Source organism: Meleagris gallopavo, chromosome 4 (genome assembly GCF_905368555.1).
Source record: "Meleagris gallopavo chromosome 4, MGAL_WU_HG_1.1, whole genome shotgun sequence".
NCBI classification, from domain to species: domain Eukaryota; kingdom Metazoa; phylum Chordata; class Aves; order Galliformes; family Phasianidae; genus Meleagris; species Meleagris gallopavo.
Window position 1 is genome coordinate 41,337,182 of NC_139407.1, and position 14,893 is coordinate 41,352,074.

At 35.5% G+C, this 14,893-nt stretch overlaps 1 long non-coding RNA gene across 14 annotated transcripts in view; it reads left to right on the forward strand.

The window, feature by feature from the left end:
• LOC146544486 (uncharacterized) overlaps window positions 1-14,893 on the forward strand; it is an 87,695-nt gene that overhangs the window by 25,601 nt on the left and 47,201 nt on the right. For 2 of the 14 annotated variants that reach the window (XR_014883110.1, XR_014883129.1), the window contains one exon: window positions 2,915-3,693. The exons of the other annotated variants lie outside the window; for them this stretch is intronic. This is a non-coding gene — a long non-coding RNA (uncharacterized LOC146544486). Of the gene's footprint in view, window positions 1-2,914; window positions 3,694-14,893 lie in introns of those variants that run through there. 14 annotated transcript variants of the gene reach the window in all.

The following is a 14,893-nucleotide window of genomic DNA, read 5'->3' on the forward strand; positions in this document are numbered from 1 at the left end:
TTTTTTTTTTTTTTTTTTTTTTTTTTACTTAAAATGTAAGATATTTATTAGACTTGATTCAGGAAACAAAAAGAGGCAGCATTACCCAGCCTATGGCACAGCAGGCAAGTCATGTTCTGGTTCACTTGTTTGTGTTAAGATTTTCTGAGGGCACTGACTCCGGTATAACTCTTTTTCTGCATGGCTGCTCCTGAGTTACACTAGTACCTGGGACAGGTATCCATATTTGTCTCCGAGGATGAGCTTGGATCTTGTAGAATATAGATTTAGGTAAGAGAGAAGAAAGTGTCTGCCTTTTAATAGTTTAATATAATTAGCTTTTGACAGATGTCCTTTCAGAATAGTATTCCCTGAAAAAAATTTTCTATGTAGTTTGACTGTAGAAAGTTACGCAGATTACAAGTGAAACAAAAAGCACATATGGTCAGCCTCCACAATTAACAGAGTCCGTAATTCATTCTGTACCTGTGATAGAAATAATGTATTATTGTGACATTGTGTAAGGGAGAAATAGGTGATCACAAACATGTAAAACCAAAATGTTACCTCCTATGTCCTAAAGGTTTCACATTTTAATTTATATTAAAACAGATGCGGTTCAGTAGCTGTCCATCATCTTTCACCTCAGATGGCTTATAGCTGCTGGCATCTGAAACACTACATCATATCTCACAGTACTTATTAATTACTTAGATTAGATACAAAGTACTTATTAATTAATTTGTTTTCAGTCAAAATTTAAACTTCTGATATCATTCATGTTTTAATGAACTTCCTGAGACTTGAACTGAGAAAATCAGACTGTTCCTAGACACTACTTATTGGTGCCTCCTCCATCTTATGGACTCTGCTAATTGCTCATAAACACAGGCTTCTAGTCATTAGACCATGCAAATTCGTAAAATCACCTGAAGTGGATACTATACTTCTCAGACCTCTAAGGAATGTGAAATTAAAGACACACTTTTTCTTAAATTTTTAGCCTCGAGTTGAATGAAGAATTGTTTGGACAAACGTTCACCAACTCTAAACACAAAGAGAAGAAGATTAATGGCTGCACAAGTACATATGTGAATGAAGAGAAGATGGGAGGGGAGGTTGAAGTATCCAATCGCCCCAACATGCTAAAAACATCTAAAATTGGAAAAATAGCAGGGTCTCCACGTTTAAATTCTGGACACAAGATCAGCTTTAGCTTAGGTCACCAGCTCTTTCACCAGTCAAGTTATGGTTCAAATTAAAAGCCTCTAATAGCTCATCCCTGTTTTTTGCAAATCCACAAGTTTCTATACATGATGCTAAGTGAGTGCTTCTTCTTCATCTCAAAACAACTGTGCAGGTAGGTTGTTCAGAATTTGTAGGGTTGACTTTACCTATGTGAAAAATGCACATTTCTCTGCTGAAGACAGAAAAATAGTATTGCAGCTCCCCAAAGCAATTGCAGTTCTGATGAGGCTGCTATAATGCCTATTTTAACAGTTGCAGAAAGTGTATGGAGAATGACTTCACACTACAATTGTCTGATTTTTATTAACAACAAATATACCTTTGAATTATGGAAATATATTGGAAACATAAGCCAAAAGGAGCATTTGTAAGCCCATAGCAAGCATGTATTGCACAGAAGTACTTTGTACTGTCAAAGTATAGACTTACTGTTTACCCAATTCTGCTGAAAGATGAGTGCTCCAACAAGGAATAAAAACACAGCTGATTGAGGAAAAGAGTAGCAGTATTTCAAGCACTGTATACATTCCTGCAAATATCAGAGTTTATCAAGCTGTTTGCAATGGGATTCTGTGTTGGCTGGATCACTGAAGTAAAACTCCCCATTTTCCAAGAACTGAGGAAGGAAAAACAAAACATAGTTGTCTTGAAAGTAGCAGAACTTACAGTACCAAGCTGAACAAAATAGATCTTTCAAGGAAAAAAATCTCAGAATACCGAGGTGAGACAGAACAAATTAACAGGTCTGAAAGCAAATCTAATGTGCCAACCTCCAGTGTCATCAGGGAACATATTTCTTTACAGGCCTCCTCTGTAATCTGTTCAAGCTGAGCAAACTCTGCAGGGGTCTTTAGTTTCTTACAAAAAGAGATCTGTCAGAGTTTTCTGTCAACTCTGGAGCACAGCAAGTAAATCCTCTTCTCTCATGAGTGTTTCAATTTACAATTAATGTTTTCAAAGTATTAGAGGATATTCTCTATATAGTCTTAGATATCCTCTAATTGTTGCTTTTGGTTTCCCATTGAGGGTCAAATGCTTCTTTGTAATTATTCGTACTGATATATTTGTATTTATATTGATGTATGTGTGTATACATGTGCACTTTCCTTGACTAGACAAAATAACCTAAAAATTTATGCATTTTTAGCTTTCAAATTCTAAAGCTTCTATTTCAGTAGTGACTAGGAAAGGCTGGATTTGCACATGAAATGTATTAGGAATTTAAATTTTAATGCATATTTCAAAATGAGAATTCATACTATTCTCCAATATTCACTGATTCTCCAATCAAACATTTTTTATTCTGTATGTTCTCCACTTAAGACCACTCCATATAAGAAAAAGAGCTCCACATATCAAAATAAAATGATATTTCTCAGAAGTCTCTTCCCACGTGAACTGTTATACCATAATAGCTCTCACTTGGGATGTGATGATATAATATGGAATCTCTCCCTTTTACCTACATTAAGTTCCAATGGTAGTCTTGTATTTATAGTGCACCTGTACACTGTATGATAGTTACAGAAGATACTGCAGGAATAATCTAGCTGGGAAAGGTATGACAATCCTAAAAATTATCCAAATATGTCTTCACACTTGGGCAAACTAGATTAATGCAGTGAGAAGTAGTCTGAGCCATTATATCAAAAATTGTCTGATTTCCTTTTTTTTCCTTTTCCCTAAGGAAGATAAAAGGCAACAGTCTTCATTCTGAATATGATTTATGACAGCTTCAACACAAAAAAATAAGTGGAAGACTCTTACTCCCCTCCTACCCTCACGTCTTTTTGAGGAAGATTGGAACTGTCAGCCTTTGGACCCAAAGGGACAGTAGATGCATGGGCTAAACAGAGAAAAGAGGCAGATATTAGAAAGGTATACATACAAGAATTAGTTGTCATTATTGACATGTTATGGGTTGTTTGTTTCGATTTTTTTTTCATCAGTCTTACATAGAGAATTTGAAAAACTGTTAAAAGATTAATTAGACTAACAGTGGATTCCAAGCTTCATCTGCATGTCGTGTTGTCTTTTCCCTGTAACAATTTGAATACAAGACCATGGCAGCTCCTATCAAGCAAGCCATGCTCCAAGTGAAGTTCTGGATTTTCTGCTTTATTCCGCCACTAACCTTAGACAATGTTTTGGACAGAGCTTGTCAGCCCTTCCACTAAGTAAAAATACTCCAGGGAAAAATTTTTGCACCTTTGAATTCCTTTCGTTACTTTTCTCCAGCTTTGTTCTCAGTATAGGTTTGATGTTTTTTCTCTCAACTCTAGCCCTAAACCTAGGCTCAGCCAAAGGACACTGTTCTATGAAAAAAACCTTCAATATTCTTCATAAAAAGACCTCTATAAGTAGGCCTAAGTTTAGTTTGGAAGATACATATGTTCTGAATGGGCAACACGGGTTCATAACCTTCATATTCTTCACTGGAAGGATATGCAAACTCTAAAAAGAAAAGGGCCCCTATATCAGTTATTCTGCACTTCTTAAATGAAATATGAATTGGAAAGACTCAATATTGTTGAGATTTACATCTTTTCTTTCATTTTTTCTTATCTCTCCTACATTCTAGTGAATTTTGTATTTTCAACACTGTTTACGTGAAAAAAAATGTCTCCATTATGTCATTTTTGCTTTAGGTTTCCCAGTTACAGAAACAATTAGCACAATAATAATTCTTGATATGCAAACATCTGTAGATATTTCTCCTAAAGAAAATAAAACAAAAAGTAGAAGAATTGTATTTAGGTATTCCCCTAAATATTTTATGCCAGGATGGCTTTAAGCCCTTGCATGCTGAGACAGACACACGCATTTTCCTTTCCAAAATCTTTTAAAATTATATTTTTGTTTATAAATAATATGATAATTTGTTGGTGCAATTCCTACATGAGAGAGTGAGAAAGAAAAGCATAAGAAAGTGATGGGATTTCTAATGTGCATGCTATTGCAGATACTGGCAGATTTGCAGCCCAGGAGGTACAGCATTAAAAAAAATCTGTCAGTCAGATCAGTATGCACAGGGGAACAGAAGCATCACTGGGGAAGGCAGATAGGTCAAAGAGCTGTTCAGACAAATTGCTACATGCTTATTCTCTTAAAGGGTTTAATCTGGTCTGGAACAGGCAAGTCATTCCTCCCGAGGGGGTGTCAATGTCACTTCCGAACAGTGTGTTTATGAGGAAGTGGTTTGAACAAGCAATGAAACAGCTTAACCATTAAAAAAAAAATCTTTTACACAGTTGTCCTGCAACCATTCTTAAAGGAGAATGGCAGTTGAGGAGGTAATTGAAAAGAACACATTATTTTTAGAGAAATGTAATGTAACAAAAATATACTAGTGTCAGTTGTCAACTGCTTAGGGCACTTTTTCCCATACTGCTGACTGTTCTGTACTGACACACTTGTCTCTTTGTCTTCTTCTAACTTCTTTCAGAAATGTAAGGCTTTCCACATCAGTTTCACTAGTAAATGCTTCACATCATAAGAAAAAGCAAAATTATCATACAAGGCTTCTTCTTGTGTAGTTCTCTGCTATCTTGTTTTGAGTCTGAGCCTGCTAAGAGGCAGTTGTGCCTCTGTAGATATTGTACTGCATAAAAGCTTAGTAATGTAATTTTTAGGAGCAAACTGCCAGACCTATAAAAGAGAAAAGAAAGTGCACCGGTTTATTCAACAAAGGTCTGAGGATAAGTGACAATGGAACACGAGGAAGAGAGTTGAAAAAATTCAGCAACATAATTATTTTAATTGAAATTTGACAAATGTGATTGTGGGCAGGTGTAAGAGAGGAGAGGTTAATCTCTCAGAAACTCTGGTCCCTTGGGCAAAACAGAAGAAATCTTACTGCAGAGTGGCAAAACAGCACAGTGAGCTGCTCTGAAGATTCAATGTTGATCAGGAAGTCACACCTGAGCTATTTTCTGCTTGTTGGGATGAAGGTGGTATTCAGAGAGACTACGTGGAACTTAGGCAAAAACAAACAAAAAATGCCACCACTAAACAAACAAACTGACTAAAAAACAAACCAGGTAATTCCACATAGTACTTCAAATTTCCATACTTGAAGATCATAAACTACTTTCAGTTACTCAGATAAGTAGTTGCTATTTTCAAGGAGGCAATTCAGCTGATGTTTCAAGTAGGTGAAGAAGAGCAAGGTTAATTGATTTTTTGACATATAGATGTAATGAGGTATGTTTTGCTCTACCAGATATTTTGGAGATGAATAAATAAAGCCTAGACTTCCTTTCACAGTGAGAGAGCTTCCTGTTTATAATCCTTATAACCAAACAGAAACAGTGATTTCATTTCAGGATACTGCAGGAAGCTAATTAAAAATATATCTGTTGCTATAACAAAATTAATAGCAATTTTATTATTTTTGTTATATTAACTGCTGAAATGAGTGTGATTACAGATAGTTTATTTAGTCTAATTTGCTGTATTTAAAGATTCCGGAATTAATACACCATATGAATGTGCTGTTGTTTACTACATACAATTGTAGAAAGTGAAGAACAATGCAGATGCTTGAAGTCATGAACCAAGCCTCCAGAAAAGGGAATTGACTCATGGTCTTGAAGTTGATTTAAGGAACAAATAACAGAATTAAGCCTTCTGAAGCATATGTAAAAAGGATCATAGCTGCTTAGGACAAACTCAATGAGATTTGCTGACACTGAATGTCTTTTTTCCATAGTGGGTTCCACTCATGACAGTTTTATCCACTGAGGTTTCTTTGTATAGATAATAAAAATTTGGTTTTCCTGTCAGCTGGATTTCAGTAGTGTACTTGAAAGAGAAACAGAGTGAAGGATGGAATCAGTCAAGCTGTAACTAACTCTACAATTGCCAACAATTTTGAAGTATATGTCACTGTCAAATGCATTACATAAATATTATCAAAAGTTTGGTTGCAGTGTTGATACAAAACAGAAAATCTAGGACTAGTGGAGTGTTGCACAAAAAAAAAAAATAAAAAATTGAAGTAAATATTTGTAAATATTTGCTGAAATATTTACTAGGATTTGGACATGCAATTCAAGATTCTATGAAAATCTGAAACTGCAAAGTCCATTTCATTTTTAATCAAGGTCACTAAAAGAGCCATGAAACTCATGTACATACATATTATACTGTTCAGTGGTGGCTAATGGACAAACTACCTTCATCTGCGTTTATCTTAAAGACATTTCATGAAAATACAACAGAAAAGGCAGGAATTAATAAATAGCTATATGAATCATTCCTCTGGATGAACTGAATTTTATCTTTCACATGCTGTGACTTGTTAATGCAGTCATAACTTCATCAGTGGACAAGGGAAGATCCACTGATATAATCTATCTGGAATTCAGTAAGACATTTGATATGGGCCCCCACATCATTCTTTCCAAATTGGGAAGACATGGATTTGATTGAGGGACTGTTTAAGGAACTGGTTGTGAGATTGTACGCAGAGAGCAGTGGTCAATGGCTCAATATCCGTATGGAGATCAGTGATGAGTGCTGTCCTCAGGGGTCAGTACTGGGACAAATATTCTTTAATATCTTCATCAATGACATTAACAGTAGGGTCAGGTGTACCCTTAGCGAGTTTGAGGATGACACCAAGTTATGTGGTGTGGTCAACACATCTGAGGGATGGGGTGTCATCCAGAGAAACCTTGACAGATCTGAGCAATGGGCCTTACAGTATCTAAAAGGTAAATAAGAAAGAAGGGGACAGACACTTTAGTAGGGTCTGTTGAGACAGGACAAAAGGAAATGGTTTCAAACTAAAAATGGAGAGATCTAGATCTAGATTGGATATAAGAAGAAAGATTTTTATGATAAGAGTAATGTGGCACAGGTTGCCCAGAGGTGTGGTGAATGCCCCATCCTTGAAGACATTCAAGGTCAGGCTAGATGGGGCTCTGAGCAATCTGATCTAGCTGTAGGTGTCCCTGTTCATTGCAGGAGAGTTGGACTAGGTCACCTTTAAAGGTCTCTTCCAATTCAAATTATACTATGATTCTATTAATATCTTATAATTTTTTCTAAGTGCATAAACTTCAAAGGTTATTGGAGATGTTTTTCTGTGAATAACTCTTCGTTCCATTACTATTTCTAAGCAGCTGAGTAGAAGTATTCATTACTGTAAGTGAATTTTAGCTGAGATTGTTTGAGCGTAAAAGTAGATTTTAGATCTTGCTCAGATCAGCATCAGTCTTAAAAGCAATTCCATTCAGCAAATGGTGATATTTAAACATTTAAGAGATTTGCTTCAGTGTTTATTTGGATACTTAAACTAACACTGTATATAATAAGAAGATATTTTGTCTAATAGTGGTGAAAGTGTTTGACATAATCACACTGATTACAGCTCTTAGCAGGGTAATGATAATGAAACCAGATTTTTTCTGCTTATACAGTACAGTAGTTCTCACAGGACATACTTGCTACTGTGTGCAGTTTTGGAGGCCACAATATAAGAAGAACATAAAACTACTAGAGACTGTTCAAAGAAGGGCTGTAAAGATGGTGAAGGGTATGGAGAACAAGACGTGTGAGGAGTGGTTGAGGTCCCTTGGTTTGTTTAAATCCAGAGCAGAAGAGGCTGAGGGGAGGCCTCATGACAGCCTACATCTCCTCATGAGGGGAGCAGAGGGACAATGCTGATCTCTGCTCTCTGGTTACAGCAGCAGGACCTGAGAAAACAGCAAGGGACTGCACCAGGGGTGAGTCAGGTTAGGGGTTAGGAAAAAGTTCTTCACCAGAAGGTGGGTGGACATGCAACAGCTCCCCAGGGCACACTGCTGGAGTTTGGGAGCATTTCAGGCTCCCAGACAAAGAGTTTGAATTTTGGATAGTCCTGTGTGGAGCCGAGAGTTGGATTCAATGATCTTTGTGGGTCCCTTCCAAATTAGGACATTCTATGATTCTGTGATTCTATGCACAATCTCAGAGATAAGGTCACTGAGATTTAAAGTGGTCGCAAAAAACCTGCTTTGACTACGGTATACAAAATAATGTGAATGCAAACCTTATAGATGTTACAGAGAATAACATAAGTAATTTCCTCACTCTCAATTAATGTCAAATATAAGACATCTAAAAAAAAGTAGAAAATTGTTTTGTTTCTTTGATACGAAAAGGAAAAAGCTACGAGGAAACTGTACAGAAGTTACTGAGTCGATACTATTTTCTGCAGAATTATACAATGTGTGTACATTTCTGGAATAAACAGTAATTTTCTCAACAGGAAAATAAGGTTCTGAAGTAACAGCAGTCACTGCAGGGAACTTGCAGCTTCTGCCCTCAATTTTTCTACTTTTTTATGGTTTCTTTGTCACAAACTTACCAGCAATTAGCTCTATGCTTGTTATTCTCCTAGTATCCACCAAATCTAATCAAACCACAGTTCTGTTTTTGAAAACTTATTCTGCTCTTCGATAAATTTTGCTTGTTCAGTTAAACACTTCTGTGACTCAAACCCCAGCACCAGTATACAAAAGTCTATTGAGTCATGAGAATGATTTTGTTAGTAACTTTTCCTGAAAAAGTCCTATTCCCTTTTGGTTTGTAGAGGAAAGAAGAGAAAGAGGAAGAAAAAGGATGGTAAAGAAGAAAAAGGATGGTAAAGGACAGTTAGGTGAACGAGAATAGCTGTCATGGTTTTATGATTATTAGTTATGGGTATTCCACATCATAACATGACATAGTGCACTGGGAGTTAAACTGTTAATGCTCCAGTTCCGAGCACCTGTCCAGAAGAGGAGAACTACATACCCCAGGAGGCTTTGCGGTCAGAGAGGAGATTTAACTCCTGGCAAGGTCATCTGATGCACTCTTCTTCATCTGCTCTCCTCCCTGCTGCTCAACCGGACTGCGCATCTCACCTCAGTATTACAGTGAAGCCTATCTACCTTTCAGACACTCTCTCTCATTATGTTTGATTCATTAGTTTCAATTCTAATTATACTGTATTACAGTGTGTTATCTTGCATTCCGATACATTTAGTAAATTAGTTTGTTTCTCCTCAGATCATTGCCACTGTTTTTAATTATTTTGGTGTCCCCTGTTTCCCTTTTCTGGAGGTGTGGATTTTGCGAAATCCTTCTGTCCTGCTAGTCATGGAACCAGGCTGAACCAGCCTGTAAACTGTTGACAATAGCAAACATCTTAAAGAAGAAAGATCAACTTAAAGCGATAACAAAGTACTTCTCCAGACTTACAACTTAACTCCGTTCCTTTTTGTCTTCTGCATATTTTTCCAACTACTCTATGATCCTTTCCTGCATTCCTTCTTAAAAAAGAGCAGTGTACCCACATGTTCTGAGTGAAAGCATAAAGGCTGTCTTATCTTTGTCCCAGCTGTAAAACAAGTAAAGGAGGTCTAGATAATATCATGATGTGGCAGAGTTTGGGTGCAGTGCCCCATGGCAGTTCCTGAGCCTAGAATAGCTATCCAAATATAATGGCAAATTTTGCACAAAATTGTTTTTAGATGATTATATCAACCACAAAATACCTTTTCCATCTAGTTTGAATCAGCTCAAATATTTTTTTCTCTTGCTTTTACTTCTCGTCACTTCACATGTTTAGATGCAACAAATATAATACTTACATTGATCCACATATTCAGCACAGTCAAAAATGTAACAAAAAGCTTTCTATTTAACTCTGAAAATTACCCACTATGAGTTGCTTTCTGACATGAAATCATTGACAGAGGCAGTCTGAAAACCTAAATGCTCCTGAATCTTCAACTGAAAATAAGACGTATCAGAAGGCTGTTACTCTGCTTTTTCTCATTCTTCCTCCAAAAAAGTTGAGCTGAAATAACAAGGTGACTGACAGGCAGTGCACGAAAATCTGCTGTATTAATTTAACTCTGTTCATTTTGGGGCATAATGAATCGCATTGGTTATAGCAGAATCCCATAAACAGCCATGGAAGAACCAGACACTTGTAAAGTGTTATGACTGTGTGTGAGTTTCCAGAAAGCAAGCATTAGGTAACCTGTTCAGCTAATCTGAGACACAGAGCCCAAGTAAAAAGGACATAAATTATCCATTGAATCTATGACAGAAAGGAGAGCAAGACTGGGAGAACTTCTGTTTACCCAGTTCAGGGTGTGACCATCTCATTTTCAACTTGTTATTCTAGTTTACTTTGTCCTTATGAAGTACTTGTATCCAAAGGAGTTGTAGAGAAGTCCAACACCAGGTTGAATGAAATCATAGTTTACAAGCAATACTTCCCTTCAGTAACAAGATTTCTCGCTGGTTGCCTGCTTGCTAGTATTATCATAAATAACATTTTCATGACTAACTCTTTATAGAGGGAACAGTAGAGATTTGAGTCAGATATGCAGGTGCAATCATGTGCATGAGTGTGCGTCTAACGAGTCAGTTGTTAGAGGCTGTTTCAGAGAGAGGACTTGCACTCTTTGATTTATCTTTCCTTCTCCCTTCTGCAGCCTCAGATTTAAACACAGTAGCTACTTGATAACTAACTCCCAATGACTGCTTAGAATCATAGAATCATAGAATCACAAGGTTGGAAAGGACCTACAAGATCAGCTAGTCCAACCATCCTCCCAGTACCATTGCTTGATTGAGAGCTTCACAAAAACACATAGATAAGATATAATTTTTCTGACAGTTTAAATAGCAGAGTTGTACTTGTCAGCACTGTACCTGAAAGAGCTCTGCAAAGAACACTGAGATGGGTGACAAACCATGAGGAAGACAGGAGTAGTGTGTCCATCAACAAGATAAGCAGGTACTGAACAAGAAGAATAGAACAGGCTTAGTAACCAGGGTTAGCCACAGTGCAGTGATCTCTGCACATATCTGCAGTGACAATGCAGGTCTGAAGCCACATCATTGAGCCAGGGAAGTGATGTGTAAAACTAAATAAGCATCAGCCAGCATACCTAAAGCATGGCTGGCACGAGGACAAAAGCTGAGAATCCAGGTTTAAGTGCAGAAAAAACATAATTATAAGACTCAGAAAACCATGTTTTCGATCCTACCTAAAATAATTAGAATATATAGGTTCCTTAGCAGGTTATTCTCATGAAATTGGTGTTACTTCCTACACTAAGAAATAGGCAACCCACAGATTTTGTCTTTAAATTTTTGGTTAGCTTATTTTTAAAACTCGCAGTTGCTTAATCTCAACTTCTAGCACATTAGATGGTAATCTGTTATTTTCATTCCTTTCAAGTAAACTATTCACTACATAATTTCTTTTTCTATAATTACAGAAAACATGAAGCACGGTAGAGTGGTCATTTAGAGTGTTAGCTGTCTTTAAGACACATCAGGAAGTGCTATTACAAATGGAAGTTATCTATCTTTATTAACACAGATTTTAATTTATTTAAGTGTATGAACTGGAATGAATATGCAATACTAAGTGGAGAAGTACATATGTAGCTAAGCCCAAATATCTTTTCATACTGCATTTGGCAGGGGTCTGAATCTAATGCTCAGTAATATGCCAAGAATTGCACAATAAGTAAGACAAAGCGTATTAAATTTCAGAGTTAGCTCAGCTGAAAAAGTTTTTGTGAATATATCTGCAATATTCTTAAGCAAGCTTTTAACTTTGTGAGTCATGTGGTTAAATGGCTGCTTAATACTTGCATTTATGAAGGTTAATATAGTTATCCTTGTGATATGCCTTACCAAGCTAAGGCTTTGAGATGGGATTTGATAGATTTTACATTGTATTATAACATCTTACATTGAAAAAAATAATATATATCAGATCATGCATAGTATTTAAGGGATTCTTTATGCTAGACTCAGTCAATTCTGATATGCAATTATAGATCATAAGATACGTGGCTTTTTGTTATAAACATCCCAATTCAGTATTGTTTCTTAAAACAACAAATAAGTGACTACATTGTACAACGTTGTTACGAGCAATAATATTACGGCTGTCTTTATCCTACAGAATACCTGATACTTTCAGCCTATAAAAAGTTACTAGATAGTTTCAGTTCAAGAGCTATGAACTGATATCTGACTACTGCTTATGGAATGTAAGGGTTTTCATGCAGAATAAGTGGAACAAGTGGACTGTCTACAGAAGAGAAGTCTGAGATCATTCTAAATCACTCAAAAAAACTAGTCAAATTCACATGATGCACCATAAATGTATTGCTTTGTGCTGAAACAGAAAAAGCATCCTATAAATCTATGAATATCCTAGAGGGAAAAGAAGTTTATTCGCTTCTTTGAAGATTGAATTATTCTACTGAAAACATGATTCTTTCAAGATAATACGGGCATACTGGTTTTGCCTTTGGCTGGGGCTTTCTTAGTAATATAATTAAAACAAGATTTCAATATCGTTAGAAACTGATGTAAAGAAATCTAAAATGTAAAGAGCACAGACATAGAACAACAATCCTAAGAACATAATATGCATTTGTATCTGATTTGTATCATATGTATATAAAAGCCCATAAAACACAGCCCTATCCAACAACTGTTTTTCTGTGGCTCTTGGGTTTGTGAATGTTATGTTGGTTTTCATTTTATTGTTTTCACTGTTTAATGTTAGTAAAGAAGAAATCTTGACATTCATTTAAGGTATGATTTCCTATTAAGACATTTTACATTGCAAAAAACCATGAAAATCCAGCAACGTTAACATTTAAATATAAGAGCAAATAAATCTTAGTGTTTATTATCTATGCTTACAATAGCACAAATCTTTTTTTGTGACTTTATTTGCTTATCTTATCCTATGAAATAATATAGTTCACATACCCTGGCTTGTAACTTTTTTTTTTTCAAAAACTTTTTTTTTCAAAGCTACTTGAGAACTTTTAGGTTTACACAGTAAACTTAGGATATAAACTATTTTTGGAAAAAAAAAAAAAAAGGCTTTAGAATTGATATGACAATATATTGAGAATCATCCTGTAAAATTCAAGCTATTATTTTGGTACATCCAGGGAAAAAAGCTGTTTTGCAAAATCAAATTACAGTTTTATTTGGTTGAAAGTGAAGAAGTATTGTGGTTTTTTAAAATTAAATACATACAATGTTGTCAGTTCCTGACTTACTAAATAATTCAGCAGATGCTTAAAGTTTAAATAGGTGAACAATATATTTTAACTGTGAAATTGTATTGAAATATGTTTTTTCCTAGGTAGAAGATGCAGAACACAACAGAGAGGTTAAAAAGTCAGCAAGGTTTCTGGAGTGAAGAGCTGTTATATGCCCCAGATTTTAAATGTTTCATTAATGCAATTTCATGCCAGAGTAAAACTGGCATGAAACATATTCTTTGTTATCTACCTGAAATGAATTCATTCATTCTTACTTCAAATTCTTTGAACCACTTGTTCAAATTTATTTCATTTACTGACAATAACTTAGTTGAGTATAATACTACAGCTTTCTTGTTACATTTCTGTAAATTTTGATATTGCTTGCAAATAAGCTGATGCTTACTGTTTGGAGATAAATATAAAAAACCTCCTAAAATGTTTTTGAAGAATCTTTATTTTTCCTTCTCATTTACTTGATGATACTGCTTTATTTCTAAAAGTTTTTGTGATAAATTTTACTATTTTTTAGTTCAAGGACAGAGACATCTATTTTAAGTAGGAATTATTGTTTTCTTAAGAAGTGACTCTTGGTTTGAACATGCAATTCAAAAGCATGGGAAAGAAAGATAAAACTTTTTATGTCCTCACTTTTTCCCTTTTGGTTTTATTAAATTAGAGTAAATATGAACCACAATTGGGCAAATAATCTTAAACATTCTATTTTTACAAAACATCAGAAGTTTGTTCAACACAAATCACATATAGTTTGTGTTTTACATGTTATTCAGTGTGACCAGAATAGCAAACTGCATCCATAAGAAATATTATGAAAGGAGAAATGAGTTACTATAAATAGAAGTACTCTTAATTATCTCCTTAGGTCAATGCTTAACACCTCCATTTTGAGGTATTCAAAAAAAGCTCAATTTGGGTCAGCATGTTACACTCACTCTGGAGCCAAGTATAAGTTCATTCCTGTAATTCATGTGATTCATTTCAAGTATCATCTTTGTTCCAAGAACTAGGGAGAAAACTTATGGGAACAATCATTCTGGACTCAAAATGAGATATTTCCAAATGGTGTGCAACACTGTTTAGGTAAACTCTGGAACTCATAGCAGGGGAAACAAACATTCCCAAACACTATCTTTCCACAAAACTTTCCACTTCCAAAAAGAAAATCAACATATTGTTCATTCACAGTATAGATTACATAAAAGATCTGAAGGTACAGTCACAAAAAGATTTGCCGAAGTCATCCTTTTTTATTCCAACTATTTCTAGTGAGCAGAAGCTAGTTGAGCAGCAGATATTTTAAAATAAACTCATATTTCTTCTCTTTTTCAGACAAAAGAAGCTAAGTAGTCTGGTCACGGTTAGATACCAAATTGGTATCTAATAGGAGTTTTTATCTACCTTCTCAAGTGTTTTGGGGCTATAACCTACTGTATCTATAGCATTACAAATCGATGGGACACGAGGCAATGATTCAGTCATTAGTATCACTCTAACAGCTCCTCACAGCTCTCTTAGATTGTGAGTAGTTCTCCTGTCCTATTTGAAAGAGAAGTAAATGGTAAGGAAAATGTTGG